The sequence below is a fragment of the Cavia porcellus genome, unplaced genomic scaffold (genome assembly GCF_034190915.1).
Source record: "Cavia porcellus strain 051 isolate PalLab524CR breed Dunkin Hartley unplaced genomic scaffold, mCavPor4.1 scaffold_9, whole genome shotgun sequence".
NCBI lineage: Eukaryota > Metazoa > Chordata > Mammalia > Rodentia > Caviidae > Cavia > Cavia porcellus.
The window spans coordinates 67,710,207-67,726,516 of record NW_026947492.1 but is presented as its reverse complement, the minus strand read 5'-3'; the positions used below and the strand labels follow the sequence as shown (position 1 = coordinate 67,726,516).

The 16,310-nt window shown below is 35.4% G+C and overlaps 2 pseudogenes; one reads left to right on the top strand and one right to left on the bottom strand.

Annotated features, from left to right (window-relative positions):
* Positions 1-823: 823 nt before the first annotated feature.
* Positions 824-1,759, bottom strand: LOC100726818 (olfactory receptor 52J3-like; annotated as a pseudogene).
* Positions 1,760-13,030: 11,271 nt separating this feature from the next.
* Positions 13,031-14,468, top strand: LOC100721493 (olfactory receptor 52D1-like; annotated as a pseudogene).
* The last annotated feature ends 1,842 nt before the right edge of the window (positions 14,469-16,310 follow it).

Sequence of the window (16,310 nt, the reverse complement as noted above, 5' to 3'; positions counted from 1 at the left end):
AAAAATGATTGCTTAGTGTCTGGTCAAATCAGTTGGAATAATTAAACACCATTTCAAATCATACTATTAAAGCTCTATGCATTTAAACTTACAAATCACATTTTCAGTACTTTACACAAGCATTGATTTCATGCTTTTACATAAAGGGAGTGCATGGCACAGTGGGAGCACCTGGTGCCTACAGATTTTTATGAAACGTAGAGAAAAGGAAGCTAGGGGCTGGGGATTTAGCTCAGCGGCATAAACGTCTGCCTTGCAAGCAGGCAGTCATGAGTTCTATTCCAGGTACCGATAAAAAAAGAAAAAGGACAAAAAAAAAGAAAGAAAAGAAAAAGAAAAAAGAAAAGGAAGCTAAAATGGGAGAGAAAGACTATACAATTGTAGAAGTATCACATCTCAGTGATATCAACAGATAACAAAATGTTTTCAATCATATTGGAGAAATCTCTCAGAACCTTTCCCATTTTTCATTTAAATTTGGGATATTACTGTTAACAAAAAGCAAAGCAGTTGAAGTAAGAAGCTCCTGGTGAAATATGTGATTTTTAATCAGATTTATGAAGTTTGGAATTCATTGCCACAGTTAAAACAGAAGGAATTCAATGGGCAAGATTTTACACTCTGCAAAAGACTCTAACTCTCAATACTAACATGAGAGGAGATGAACAGCTTTAAGACTTGAGAGCATTCTTCAAAGCTTGTTAATTCAGAATCTATAAAATTTTTTGACCTGAGGAATATTTAAAAGATAATCTTGCAAAGATAGTTAAAATTGTTTGTATCAGATCTATTGATGCCCTTCAGAGCCAGACAAACAAGACCTTTACTTAAATGTGAAAGCACGTAGCACATAGTCACGAATCTGTTTGGTTCTCACTCCATAGATGATAGGGTTGAGGGCAGGTGGGATGACCACGTAGAGATTGGCAACAAGAATGTGGACATAATGGGGGAACTTTTTGCCAAATCGATGAGTGAGGAAGGAGAAAAGTGACGGTGTATAGAAAATACACATAACCCCCACGTGTGACCCACATGTGTTCAGAGCTTTATGATGAGCATCTTGAAATGGGAAGCGGAACACTGCATGGAGAATGTATGCATAGGAGATTCCAACCAGGGCAACATCCACAACCAGAAAACAAATGACAAACAGACATTATATAGCATTCATGCAAATGCTGGCATAGGCTAATTTGGCAATGTCCATGTGCTCACAATAGGAGTGTGCAATAACCTGAGCATCACAGAAAGGCAGAGGACAAGTTAAGTACAGAATGGGTAACATGAGCAGGACCGGGTGCTTTATAATACCCGCAGCATTCTCTGCCAGAACCCTGGGTGTCAGAATGGTTTTATAATGCAGTGGCACACAGATGGCCACATAGTGGTCGTGAGCCATGGCCAACAGGACTGTAATCTCCATTCCTGTAAAGGTATGTATCAGAAACATCTGAGCAATGAACCTTCCAAAACTGATTCCATGTGCATCAAACCAGAAGATACCTCACATTCGAGGCACTGAGGATGTAGAAAGTGCTAGATCTATAGCTGATAAAATGGTGAGAAAGCAGAACATAGGCTCCCTCAGCGCAGGGTCAGACTAGATGACCAGGACAACTGTAGCATTGCCCAGCAGAGCCATTATGTACACGGAGCAAAAAGGCAGGGAAATCCATCCATGGAAAGCCTCCATCCCAGGAATGCCTACAAGGAAAAAGGTGTCTGGGTGGAAAGTAGTAGTGTTGGTATGGATCATCCTGAAACTGATGAGAAGAGAAGTAGCTGATGAACTCTAGAAGAAATATTCAGATTTAGAAGTGTTTAGGCTCAAATTTCTACAGTTTAAACTGTAACTGAAATGTAAAACTCAATTCCAAATAAGAAATAGACAGAAATTGAACACTTCAAATGGAATGGAAATTGATTTAATAGTAGACTTTGAACACTAATATATGCATTTTCTCAATTCTCATATTGAAACTAGGATATTAAATAGCATGTCAAACATTTAAATCATATTTTCTAATGGTGTTTGATGACACTACATGCATCACTTTAGCCCTGCAGCACATAACATTACATTACAGATAAGAATGGCTACATAGAAAGCATGACCCAAGATACGTCACTCTCAGTACCCTAGATAAACAGAATGAAAGAAACAGGAACAGTTTCTTGTTTTAGTTTGGTCTGTATTCTTGTTTTTGTGTGTATTTAGGAAACCTGTCCAACAATTTAGTCTGCTGCACTAATTTCTGTTTCATATGCCCACTTTCATTCTCTTACAGATCCACTATACTAAACCTCTGATATGAAAACATTTGTTGAAAAATGTGAAATGTTGCTCACAGAAATCATCTCCAAAAGAAAGATGCACTTTTTGCTTCTGGGATTTTAACTGGAATTTAATTAATAAAGAAGTCCAAAAGTCATACTGATTAACAAATACTCAGAAGTAGCTAAGGGATAAACATGCAACAATTATACTCCTACCACAATGGGGAAAATAAGGTTTGTTAGAAGTTGGCGTCGTAAAGAAATAAAGAAAAGATCATCATGGCAGTCAACAGGCACTGGAAGAAATTCATGTTTCTGATTTATTTCATTTTATTTGTGATGCTCCTTGCATCCTTCCTGCAGTCCTTCCTTCCTTCCTCTAACTTATTCTTTCATAATTAAAAAAAGTAAAGGACTAAATGAAAAAGAAGAGCAATATATAGTGGTATAGAGTAAAATAGAATGAGGAATGAAGCGATGAGAAAGAGACAATGAGAAGATGAAGAATGATCACTGTTAACATGGCCCAAGTACTGAAGACAAATTCCAAACACTGAAAATCATGTTATTCGCGACTATTTTAAAGAAAGGATTTCTGTATCCAATATACCCCAGAGGACTGTGCATAGTGTCCATCTCCAATGTTTTCATTTCTCTTTCTTTCATTTTTGTAACCAACTTTATAAGTCTGGACTGACCATTCATCTTCTGCTCGCCTTGTTTTATGTTATCACAGAGGACATCAATATAAATTATTGCTGTGACTACACATTAATTTTTATACCGCAACCTTAAATTACCACCAAAAATGGTTATTTCAAGTATTTAGGTGCCCTAGTCTGTAATAGTAAAGACTTTTTTGTGTGAAGAAATCTTTCTTCATTAGTGGATGAAGAATAATGGTTAATTACTAATTCAACTGCAGCACATCCCTTAACTGTCCTACAGGAATCTATATCCACTGACTGTTTTTACAAGGTTCATGGGATGGTTACCTCCAGGAGGATATTTTGAATATATTTTACAAAGGAAATGGACCTTTAAAGTCTCATCAAATGGTTGAAGTACATATGTTTACAGAGAAAGTGAAAAGTACATAGGAAAAGATTGAATGCCAGGAACAGAGTGGCAAGAACAATAAAAGCCATGATTTATTGCTGGCAGAAATAAAAACACCTCTGATGCACATTTATTCAAATATATAATCTCTTTAATATTCACATCTATCTGAATTAGATATGTCAATATGTAACACAAATTCATCATGAATTTAATAGTTCAGTAGCAAGGAATATAAATTACAAAATGTGAAAAAATAGCTAGATAAAAGGGCAATATATTCTGCATTCCAGGATATTAGAAGCAAAGAAACTTTGTCGTTTTTAAAGATACCTAAATTTATACTTTCTTAAATATTTCCATGTACTTTACTTATGACACTGTAATGGGTGCATTCTCAAGGTAATCTGTGTTTTATTGCCTATAACTGTTTCGTGGTTAAAAGTCTCCTTTGATTGTTTGTATCATTAGAGGCGTAATAGTGATTATGTATCATTAGAGGCGTAATAGTGATTACAACACTTTGAGTAAAACTGTCAAGCTATTATCTAAATATTGGTGTGCAAGAGGAACAAGGCCAAAACAAAGAAGTTTACGAGATATACTGACAGTGAACAGAGAAGTTTAAACTGGCTAAGGAAACAGGGAACTCTGAAGAGGAAATAGCAAACATTACAAAGAAAGAAAGCCAAAAACGAGAGATGTTATTTTTTAGGAGATGCGCTGTGGCGGGCTCATGATAACATTTTCTTCTTCTGTGATATCTTAGCTTAGATTAATGAATAATTTTAAAAAGATAGGACACAAGAATCTTTGGAATGAAAGTAGGATACTTTCATTCATGGAAGTAATTTCACATGATTCGTCAATGTAAATGACAATGTCAGACCTTGTATTAAACAAAATTTTCTATATTTCCAAATGACATCTGTGAAAAATCAGGAATCTTGTCAAATAGTGATATAAATAACAATAAAAATATTTTGTATTTTTGAATAAACTCAAAAGGTCTAGTCTAGGAGAAAAGAAATTGTTTAGCTTATAGCTGCATGGTTAGCAATTTTAAATTCATTTTAATTGATATATACAAACAAAAGTATACACATAAATGTAGAACTCACATTTGAGAGAAAAATGAACTGCATTTCACTTTTTATATAGAGTATATATTTTTAATTACAAATAAATTAATGGAAAAATGCATAGCTTAGATCATACAATTTTACACCAGAATAGGGCAATGTGTGCCTGGTTAGTTAAGTATATCAACAAGTATTTAGACACTGGGTAGTAATGAAAGGGACATATAAAATAATGAAATTTTGTACTTGTCAGTCAAACATAAATACCACTCTGTGACAGACTATATCAGAAATCATAACAGCATCACTGTTTTCTAGCCACAAAATTTTCAAAATATGATTAATCTTAGTTTTTAAAATCATTACACTTATCCTCACAATGAAACCCATTCAAACCATTATTAATTATTTGACTGATTTCAACCCATGTCTATGCGTTGGAGCACCACTGGCCTTATAAAGGAATGAATTTTGTCATTAAAGTTTGTAGTTTGTTAAAATGTGGCTTTGCTTAGTGATATCAAGATAAACTATCTTACCACTGAAAGACAAATACTCTACGATCTTACTTGTGCAATTTTTGAAAATGCAAATGTTCAATTCGAGATAGAAGGTCAAGAGTACTGGAGAAAAAATGACTAAGAACACAAAATTTTATTTGCCAGAGGAATGAGTTCAATTCTACATTTTGGGTGTGTGGATGCATTTTAGTGGTGCAGTGCCTGTCTGGGAAGTTCAAAGTCTTGAGTTCAATTCTAAGTACAAGAACAAACAAACAAAAAACACCAAAAACCCCTATGTTCCATAATCCCGACTGTACTTGATTCCACTCCATGATATACTTTAAAATTACTTTAGAAATAGTGTTAATTTTTTTTCTACTAATATGCAAGACCTATTTCAGTCACTGGAAAGACACTTGTAACAAGTTTTGAAAAAGTGAGCCAGAGAGTTGGACATTTTCCTTATGCTGGTCAACGTGTATGTAAATTGCTTTGGTTTCTCCTCTTTCAAATGCTCTACACTGGATTCTAATTGCATTTTATTGTCGAACATGTCATGAATACATCAATTTAGACATTTTTCATCGGCAAAACCTTTCTGAACAAATGCATTTTAATGATCTAATCAGTTTTTGTTAGTACTTCAGGAATCAAGGATAATGCTTACTGAGAACACAAGATTCTACCTTGGAGAGGACAGAACAAATGGTTCATGCACAGTAGATTAAACTTGAGCAGGGATACAGAATATCACAAAAATCATTGGCCAATTCAAGTTACTGTTCTCATGAAGTTTAAATTGAACAGGCCTTCTTACACTCATTGGCTGAGGTTAACCTCGTTCTTTCTCAATGATTGCTGATACTTTCCTAATTCTAGAGTAAATCGTTCTATCTGAAGATTTCCTATCTCTTACATGTTGATTAAACTACACTTTGCCCAAGTGTTCTGGTTTGTTAACTCCTAAGGCGGGAACTCAGTCCAAAACAAGCCACAGTCATGAATTTTAATTAGCACTTCTTTTCTATAACTATATGGAACATTACAGATAATACTGTAGCATTTTTCCTGTAAGCCTCCTGTAGAAATAGACACACTTCCTTTTCTTTCTTTCTTTTATTTATTTATTTATTTTTTGGTGGGTGCACTGTATTTACTCATTGACATTGAAGTCGTCACCAAAAGCACTAGCAAACTTGTCTGCCTGAATTTTACCAAACAGTTATTTTCCCCATAAAGCATATAACACTTGTTGGTCACTTTGAACACAGCCCTCAACACTACAGTTGAGAGCAACATTCAACAGGGATGCTGTAGGTAGGGGTTGCAAGATGAACAATTACATACAGGTGCAAAATTTATATTATTTGTAATGGTCACCCAAGGAGTCAACTGCATAGAGAGTACAGGATATGGGTCCACAACAGTGAAGACCTAGTAAATATAGCCGAGGACCTGGATCCGGTGGCAATAACTTGCATGAGTTCTGCTGAAAACCCAGAACCTGCCACAATGAGCCATGCAAGTCAGTTTCATGCATCTGTGCTGGGAAAGCTCAAAGGTCAGCGGTGGAACTACAAAGTACATGCCAGAGGGGTGAAGGATCTGTGCCAGGTGGCTGAGGGATGTCTAATGGAGCCAAGAAGGGAATTTGAAAATAAGGACCAGTGCTCCACTAAAAAGTACCACAGCCATTCTCAGCAACACTGAATTCCTGAGCAACTTTGAGTATAAAAACAGCCAAGTACATATCACCAAGCCCGCATGGCAAATTTCTCATGAAGAGTAAACTTCACACATCATCCTCTTTGGGGCCAGGAAGCAATGTTCAAAGTAAGGATCAGAGCTCTCCCAAAGTGGACAGCAGACATTCCCAGTGACAAGCTCCCAAGCTGCTCTCATGATAACAGCTGATTTCATATCAGGGAAGCCAGCAGGACAGGCTCCTCTAGAAAAAAGGAATCCAAATAACAACATTTAGGAGAACCCAGAATGCTGCTTTTTCCCATCCAGGTCTCCTTTTTATACTCCCAACAGTCCTCAGGTGGCCCATCCACACTCAGCACCATACTGATTCAGTTCAGGTGGTTTTTACGTTTACCACCAGTTACAAATCCAGTGTCCATGGGATCATTATGAAAGACAGAAAAGACAGACAGAGAGAGAGAGAGAGAGAGAGAGAGAGAGAGAGAGAGACATAGAGAGAGAGAGACAGAGAGACAGAGAGAGACAGAGACAGGGAGAGACAGAGAGACAGAGACAGGGAGAGACAGAGAGACAGAGGTGCAAAGATACAGAGACACAGGACTTAATAGAAAGCAAAATCAATATTTGTTTCTGAGAGCTGAAATGGTACCTCACAAGTTTCCTTTATCCTCTGACAACATCTAAGAAGAGCAGGTCAAGTTTTTGACAATTATTTGCATATTGCAGATGACATTAATGACCATGAATATTGATCTGGAGTTGCAAATACATTTTAAAGGTTAGCCACAGTCGCAGTTCAGAATCATGAGAATCAATTATACTTTTGCAGTTTATATTAAATATATACCTGTGATATGCAATTGTGCATAATTGAATTGAGAATGTCAATGAGAATCATTTTAAAGCTCAATGTTTTATAATTAAACTAATTTGCATTATTAACACAGAATGATTTCAAAAATAGTTAAAAGTTTTAATGGTCAGTGTGATACATTTGAAATTAACAAGCATATCTAGCTAAAAACATTGAATTATTAACATTGAATAATACTCTCTTTTAAAGGTTAGCTACAAGAAAATACTCATCGGAAGTTATAACTGGTTGTAACTAAATTTTTTTATGAATTTTTTCTGTAAATTATGACAGGAATAAAGGATATATAATAGCATAAAATAGAAGATATATTATTTAAAGTCTGATAAAATGCAAAGATTTCAAATCCCATAAATATAAGACCCATTACTAAGCCCAATAATAAGATAATATAAATTATGTTAATGCTTTAACGATATTTTAATATTAAACATAAAAGGGATTATGTGAAGCACAATCGTAAATTCCAGCAAATGTGAGACATAGTAGTTGTGCTGAAAGGCAGATTCCAGACACAGCTGGGGAACATGCACTATAGTTACCCCATCCTCCAGATTCTTTCATTAAGTGGTTGATTTTAAAATTGTACAAGTTGTGTTCTAAACCTAAATCTGAACTCCCTCATTTTTTTTTTTTCCTTACACCATGGGGATTCTATCACAATTCCTGCCCATGGGAATCTGGGATACCTGAAACTGTTTAATTGAGCTCACTTGGAAAAGCTATAAGCCATGAGAAGAAAAAATTGCTCAGGACAAGGAGGTGCTCATTTTGATCCACACAATCCTGGTCAGGTAAACAAGTACAAACTGATTGTCTCTGTGTCAAAGTCTGCCTGCTCCACAGTCACATGACAGGTTTCACGGCTCAGCGCATTTCAGCCTGGCTGTGAAAAACAGATCTGTGGAAGATTCCTTGAGACAACTGATCACATTTGGGTTTATGGCTCCTGAATACATTGCCTGCATCTTGCAAACAGTGGCATCTCTACTGCTATAGGCTAAGACTGGGCAGCAGTTTTCCTTAGGAGTAAGTTGGCACATCGTTTTGTCTTCATAACTCAGTATATCTGAGGCAGATGGATGAAGGAAAGTTTGCAATGAGGTAGACGTGCTAGTTTATAGACTAAGAAAACTTTAAAATGAATGATGTTTAAGTAATGTTTCATTGTGCTCAAAGTAGTCCATATTATAAAATTTTTACATAAGAATGGATTGTAAGACCGCGAGTCGCTAAGGAGACCCCAAGGACACGACTGAACACGACTCTCATGCAAAAGCAAAGGGGATTTTATTGTCCGTGCGCACGGGGTCCTCAGTACACGCAGGAACCGAGAACCCCGAGTAGGGGAAGGGCTGGTATTTTTAAGGGGAAAAAACCGCGAAGCAAGCGTTTATTACAAAAACCAATCATTACAGTTAGTGCGGAGTGGTTGGCATCTTATCTATCTGCTATTGGTCAGTTCATAAGGGGTGACCAGCAGGTCAGAGTTAATTAACTGTCTTTGTTCTGTACAACTTATCTTTAAGACACCTGGTTTTCGGAGTCTGACATACTTTACGACCCTGATTAGTGTAATGACAGGCCCTATCTCTGAGTTCCCTGGCACAGCACATCCCAGGGACATCACAGCCACAGATGTTTATTCTATCCTTATTCCCTAATTGATATGTTAAGTGACCTAATTGATATGTTGAGCAATACTCTCCTCTGTAAAGAATTGCAAGAATCTCACCTAATTGATTTGTTAATCATTGTTGCCCTCTCTAAACTACTTAGTTGTGTTAAAACAAGCTAACAAGGATTGTTAATCACTGTTAGGCGTCTCTATTCTCTGCTAAAAAGCCAAAGAGAACTAGAATGGCCCATCAATTTATACTTGTTTAAAGCAACCTGCCTGTGTGCAGAGAGATTTGCGTATGATTTTAACCCTTTACCCTGACCTTGACACACACATAACCGCCGTTTTCTGTTCTGTATGGCGCCTTATTGTCTCCTGGACTAAGTCATGAGGCCCAGTGCTGCTTCTAGCTGAGAAACAGCATCTTGTTCTTAACCTTTTATTCCCTGGTCTTACAGGATGGTATGTTTTGTTATAAATTTTTTATAAGAAAGGATGGTATGTTAATCCATAATTTTAAGGTACAAATGTATGATATGGTAATGTTTTGTATAAGAATGGATGGTATGTTTCATGTAACTGTTACAAATTCATATTAATTGGCTTCAATTCCTACGCCCCAGATTCACACTAGGGTAGGACTGGGCAAACTAACTGAGTATTTTAAGTTTGATTTTTCTCTGTCTCATAAACATCAGCTGCCTCAGGACTCATGAAAGGACAAAGTGGGATAATGCCCACAATGTAAACAACAGAAGAGAAGCTCAATTCTGATTGGCTTAAATTATTTAATTTTAAATGAGGGATTGCAGATGTAAAAGTCATTGAAAAGGCATTATAAACTGTTTATTTTATTGCCCAAAATGGTATGTAAAATTTTTCTTCTTGCCTCGCTTTGTCTATTACACACACAGAAAAGTAATGAGTAGAATAGAACTCATTTTTGTTGAAGACAAAACTTAAATAAAGCTAAAAATTTAACATTATTATCATGAAACTTACTGCAGTTTACATGGAAATAATTTACCAGAAAATAATCATATTACTTCTACTTGAAACATAGGAAATACATGAAAAGGAATCATTTCTATGTGGGATGAATGAGCAATAGAATAAAGAAGAAAGATAAAGAAATACAAAGTTCAAAGCACTGATGATAGGTAAGTTTTCGATAATACATAGGCACCAAAAAAGTGCCAGTGACAGTTTAATTTCACTAGCAGGAAAATGCCATAAAATTTGACAGATAAGAGATTCAGTAACAGTAAAAGTTTTTCAAAGATTGATGGGTTTTTGAAAATACCGTGAAGAATGAAGACAGCTTTCATAGATTGAGAAAGCAACCAACTTGCTAGAGCAAGAAGTGTGTAAAACATATTTCAAATGATTATAAAAGTTACTTAGTATGTATTGCATTAGAGAGCAGGATTTGCTTGTAATTTCCTAGGTTTTTCTTTTCATAGAGCTGCAACTCTGTATCATTTACTTACCTTGAATACTACAGGGAATCCATTATCATTGAATAGATCACTAATGTTAGTACAAAGTGAAGTCATAGAAATAAAGCTAAACCATATGCTGTCTGTACTCCTTCCCATCTATCCCGCACTTGGAGCTCTCTGAACCTGGTTATGTACTCTTAGTATCCTATGCATCTTAATTTTAAATTTCCACATTATAAGTAACAGAAAATTCTTTTTAGTGATTCTATATCTTCATCCACTTTAATCTTAATTTTTCTACATGTGACCTGTTCTAATAGTTTGTATTAGAGTAATATATTCATAGTTGCTGAGATAAAACGTAAACAGAAAAACAGGTGGGTAAAGTGTGAAGAATACGAGAGTGTTAAAAAGAACCATGACTTATTTAAATGATGCAAAGATTTATTTTACGAAAAGCAAGGGAAGGTTTATAAAAGACAGGAGCTCAGAGTGCTAACATAACCTTGATTACACAGAAGGGTGAGCCTGACTGAGCATTGTTATATTAATTTTCCTTCTCTGGGGCTTTTGGAATGGCTAATTATGAAGAGAAAAGCTTACATTTAAAGTAAATTTTTTTGAGATTTGAAATGGGACATTCATTCACTGATAATAATCAAACATTGGAAAAAGCATTTTTTTCCACTCTATATTAAACATACTATTATGGTCACCCACACAGACCATCACACAATTAGGGGACTTCATCACTTTAATTAATTGTGAGGGATCATCAATCAGCATCTGTGCTAAAAACTAAGTCTAACACTGGCATTTGTTTAACATTATGCAGATTACCAAACATTCCTGAATCAAAAGTAAGGGTAAAATTTATATGTGTTAGTATATAAAATGTTCATAGGAAATCAGCCAATTTAGTGAGTGTCAACTTTAGAAATATTAACTGTTATCACACAACTTTCCAGTAATCTAGTTTACCTAAATTCTCATACTGTCTGGTAAGTGTCCTGATTCATAAATGACATTCCCCAGGCCTTCAAAAGCTACTTTGATGAATATATTCAGCTATTTTCATGCTCAAGAGAGAATATCCATCCCTTGGGACTCTGTATTGAAACAATGAAACTAAGCAGAAATTTAGGTGTGAATATAAAATTAGTTTAAGAGGCTACAATGTTTTAAATAGTCACAACTTTTTCAAGGGCCAGTGTGCAATACATAGTTCAGTCCTTTCTCATTGGGCACTGACTTAAGCCTTATTATTCTTGCTCGTAAAGTTGTATAATGTACACATATTTTTCACAGTAAATAAAGTGTTTTAGAAGCAGTTTATACAATGTACTAAACGTGAAGAAAAGGTGAATAAGAAACTTTTAAGCAACCTATATGACAATCAAAATAATACTAAAGAGAGCCAGTATAACGAATAAATCGCAATAGTGGAATGAGTACAGAAATAAAACAACAGGAAATTTGAGGAACAGAGGAAAAACTATGAATTGCATTGGAAAGAGTAAATGTGTTTATAGTGAGTCAAACTAAAACCAGTGTTTTGAATAATTATAATAATTAAAAGAGGTGATGAAGCTTATATGACAACATAAAATGAGAAGGTGAAATAATGCTTGATGATATCAGGGGAAATGCAAAATTGGGGCCGCAGATATCTTTAAAAGTAAAGTGCTTTATTTATTTATTTATTTATTTATTTATTTATTTATTTTTTGTCTTTTTTCCTTTTTATTGGTACCAGGGATCGAACTCACGACTGCCTGCTTGCAAGGCAGGTGCTTATGCCGCTGAGCTTCTTAAAACACTATGCTAAGCACATCCTTGTTACCATATTAAATATGTCTTATGAAAATGTGAATAAGCCTTATGAATCCACAAACATTGAAAACTGTTATTTTCCTTGGTGAAAACCACATTCTGTTTTATAGTATATGCAAAATATATAGGCCAACCTCTAAATACATCAGTTCTCTGTGGAAAACCTGCTTCTTTAAATTCCAATTGGTATGAAAGTCTTCTCAGTGAACAATAATACATTTTTCATACCTGTGACTCTGGATGTGGTATATAAATCTTAACCTTATTTAGCAGCTATACTTTAGTGAAACTGCATATTAAAAACTCATAATCAATAAAACCTGTGAATGTTAATAAAATGAGAACACTTACTAAGAATACATTTACAGGGTTAGGAGGTTCATATAGTCCAATGCACCTAAAAAAGAACAAAATATTTTGTATCGCTTCGTTTAGACATCCTTTGTGTTTTTACATGCTGACATTTTAAAAATAGAATAACCATGTTTAAATGCTTGATGGTGAAATGATGAGACATTTTCTAAGTAGGTGTTTATATTTATTGTATTTGTCCCATGACTCACAGTTAATTATATTTTTTCTTTCATTGCTATAGAGGAAGCATCAAGAAGAGAAAACCACAACTTGTGATGTAAGTCTATAATAAAACAGATGTCCATTCAATAACCTTCATTCTCACTGGCATTCCGGGGTTGGAGGCTGCCCACATCAAGATCTGCATTCCATTTGGTGTGGTCTATCTTTTAGACTTACTGGGGAACTCTTCCCTTCTCTTTATCATCAAGACAGACTCCAACCTCCACGAGCCAATGTATCTGTTCCTCTGCATGCTGACAGTGGCTGACCTTCTTGTGTGCACTACAGCTGTCCCCAAACTACTCAGCCTCTTCTGGTTTCAGGATGGAAATATTTGCTTGGAAGCCTGCCTCACCCAAGTGTTCCTGATTCACTCTTGCTCCACCATGGAGTCTGGCTTCCTCCTGGCTATGACTTTTGACCGTTATGTAGCCATATGCAATCCATTAAGACACACAGCTATTCTCACACACCCTGTAGTTGGAGGAATGGGACTTGCTATAGTACTCCAAGGCACAGAGCTTCTCAGTCCTCATCCTTTCCTGCTGTGCTGGCTTTCCTACTGCAGAACCAACATAATTTCCCACACCTACTGCGAGTTCATGGCCCTGATCAAGCTTGCCTGTGCTGATACAAAATTCCGCAGAGCCTACAGCCTCATTGTTGCCTTCATCCCTGGCGGGGTGGACTTCATACTGATCCTTTGTTCCTATGTCCTCATTCTCCACACTGTCTTCCACCTCCCGTCCAAGGATGCTAGGCTCAAGACCTTGGGCACCTGTGTCTCCCATTTCTGTGTCATGTTAGTGTTCTACACTCCGGCCTCTTTTTCTTTTCTCACACACAGATTTGGACACCAAGTATTGGACTCCCTGTGTCCATATATTTGTGGCCAATATCTACCTTCTTGTTAAACCCATGGTGAATTCCATCAGTTATGGAATAAGGGCAAAGAGAATAAGAGACAGATTTGTTTGATTTTTGTCTTTTTCAAGTGGCTTAAGGCAAGTAAGTCAAAACCTTAGAGACATGGGGTAGGCAAAGAGATCCTTAACAAAATGCACAAAATGTACACTTCTGAGAAGTACTTCAAAAAATCAACAACTTCATCTCATCTAATTAAAAAATGTTGTGCACCAAAATAAATCACCAAGCAAGTGAAAAGAAAACCCACAGCCTGGGAAAATTTTTTCAACAACTATCCTCAGAACAAGGATTTTTGTCTGTAACATATAAAGTTATGAAAAAAAAAGATATCCCCAAAATTCAAAGTTCCAATCCAATTATGAGCATCAGAAATGAATACACACTTCTCAGTGAAGAAAACAAATGGCAAATGAATACATGAAAAATGTTCAGCATCACTGGTAATTCAATAAATGCAAAATAAAACAACACTGAGATTCTATCTCACATTAAAGAATGGCTCTTATCTAGAAATGAACCAATAACAAATGCTGATGCACTGTGGGGAAAGGGAAACCCTTTCTCCCCTGTTGTTGGAAGTGTAGACCAGTACATCCATTGTGGAAATTTGTGTGTGGGTTCCTCAAACAACTAGGATTGGAAGTCCTATTCAATCTCACTGTTCTCTTGGGTATTTTCCCAGAAGTGAAAGCATAATACCACAGCAATATTTTGCACCCATGTTTGTAGCAACAGAATTTGAAATAGCTAAATCTTGGAAACAACCCAAATGCCCATCAATCATGGCATGGATATTTTATATATGTGATATCTTTATATTATGGAGTATTACTCAACTAAAACGAAGGATAGGCTTGAGGCTTTTATAGACAAATTTATGCAACTTGAGACCGTACTCTTAAGTCAAATAAATCAGACTAGCATGTGTAAAAATCATGTTGTTTCTCTAGTGTAACTTGAGACTATACTCCTAAATGAAATAAATCAGACTAGCATGTGTAAAAATTGTATTATCTCCCTTGTGTAAATAAGTGGAAGAATAAATAAGATCCAAGAAATACATTAGATAATGTGAAAGGGAAAGGGGAAAAAAAGCTTCTGAAATGTAGAAATGTAGACAGCAACTCTAGACAGCAAATGAGAAAAGATAACACATATATACTCATAGAAGATACATAGCAACTATATATTCATACATATGCATATATATAAGAGATGGTGACTGTACTGCTAATCTCAGTTCATCAAAAAGAACAGTTTATGCTTTCATTATTCAATTAAATTCAGTATCCAAAAGGAACCTCTCATCTTTCACTGTGAGGACTCTCCACATTGAAGAAGGGTAGTTACACTAGTCTACACTCCCAACACTAGTAGAGAATTGTACTTTTTCCCCTACAGCTCCAACTAGGTTTTTCTTTTCTTTTCTTTTCTTTTCTTTTCTTTTCTTTTTTTTGGTAGATTTCTTGATAGTAGCTACTTTTCCTGGTGAAATGGAATCTCTGTGGTTTTTATGTGTATTCTTTTTTCTTTATTTTTGTACCAGAAATCAAAATCAGGACCTCTCACACTGGGATGCTGAGCTACACCACCGGCACTTCTCAGTGTTGTTTTAATTTGTGTCTCTGCAGTGACCTGTGATGTTATTTGCCATTTGTGCTTCTTCATCTGAAAAGTGTCTATTCATTTCACATGCTCATTTTTAGATCGTGTTGGATTGTCTAAGGCCTGTATAACACTTTTGGAAGGATGTCCTTTATACTGTGCTGGATCTTCCTACCTAAGAACAAGAAATACCTTTCCATTTTCTTATATTTACTTCTATTTCCTTTTTCAGAGACCTATGGTGTTCAATACTGGCATCTTTTGCTTCTTTTGTTAGATTTATTCCTACGTATTTCATACTGCACGTATTTGTGCATTTCTTTAGTTTTTTTTTAAAACAAGGTTGTCTAAGTGTTTATCAACTTATCAATTTTATTTAATCTTTCAAAAAAGCAATACTTCATTTCATTGATTTTGATTTTTGTTTTGTTTCTTTAGTCTCAATAGCATTGATTTCTGCTCTGGTATTCCTAATTTAATACCTCATTCAATTTTCCAGCTTGATTTATATTTCTAGAAGTTTTAGACTCTACATTAGGCTGTTTACTTGAACTCATATTTTATATGAGAAATCACTACCAAAAATTTTCTTCTTCTGACTGCTTTCATTGTATGTCATCAGTTCTGGTAAGTTGTATCAGCATTATAATTTAATTGTAGATACTATTTAATTTTTCCCATAATTCTATCTATGTCACATTGTTTATACAAAATGGTATTATTCAGTTTATTTGGATTTACGGGGTTTGTGGTTTCTTTGGATTGCTTTTTAATTTCTTTGCACTATCATCAAATAAAATA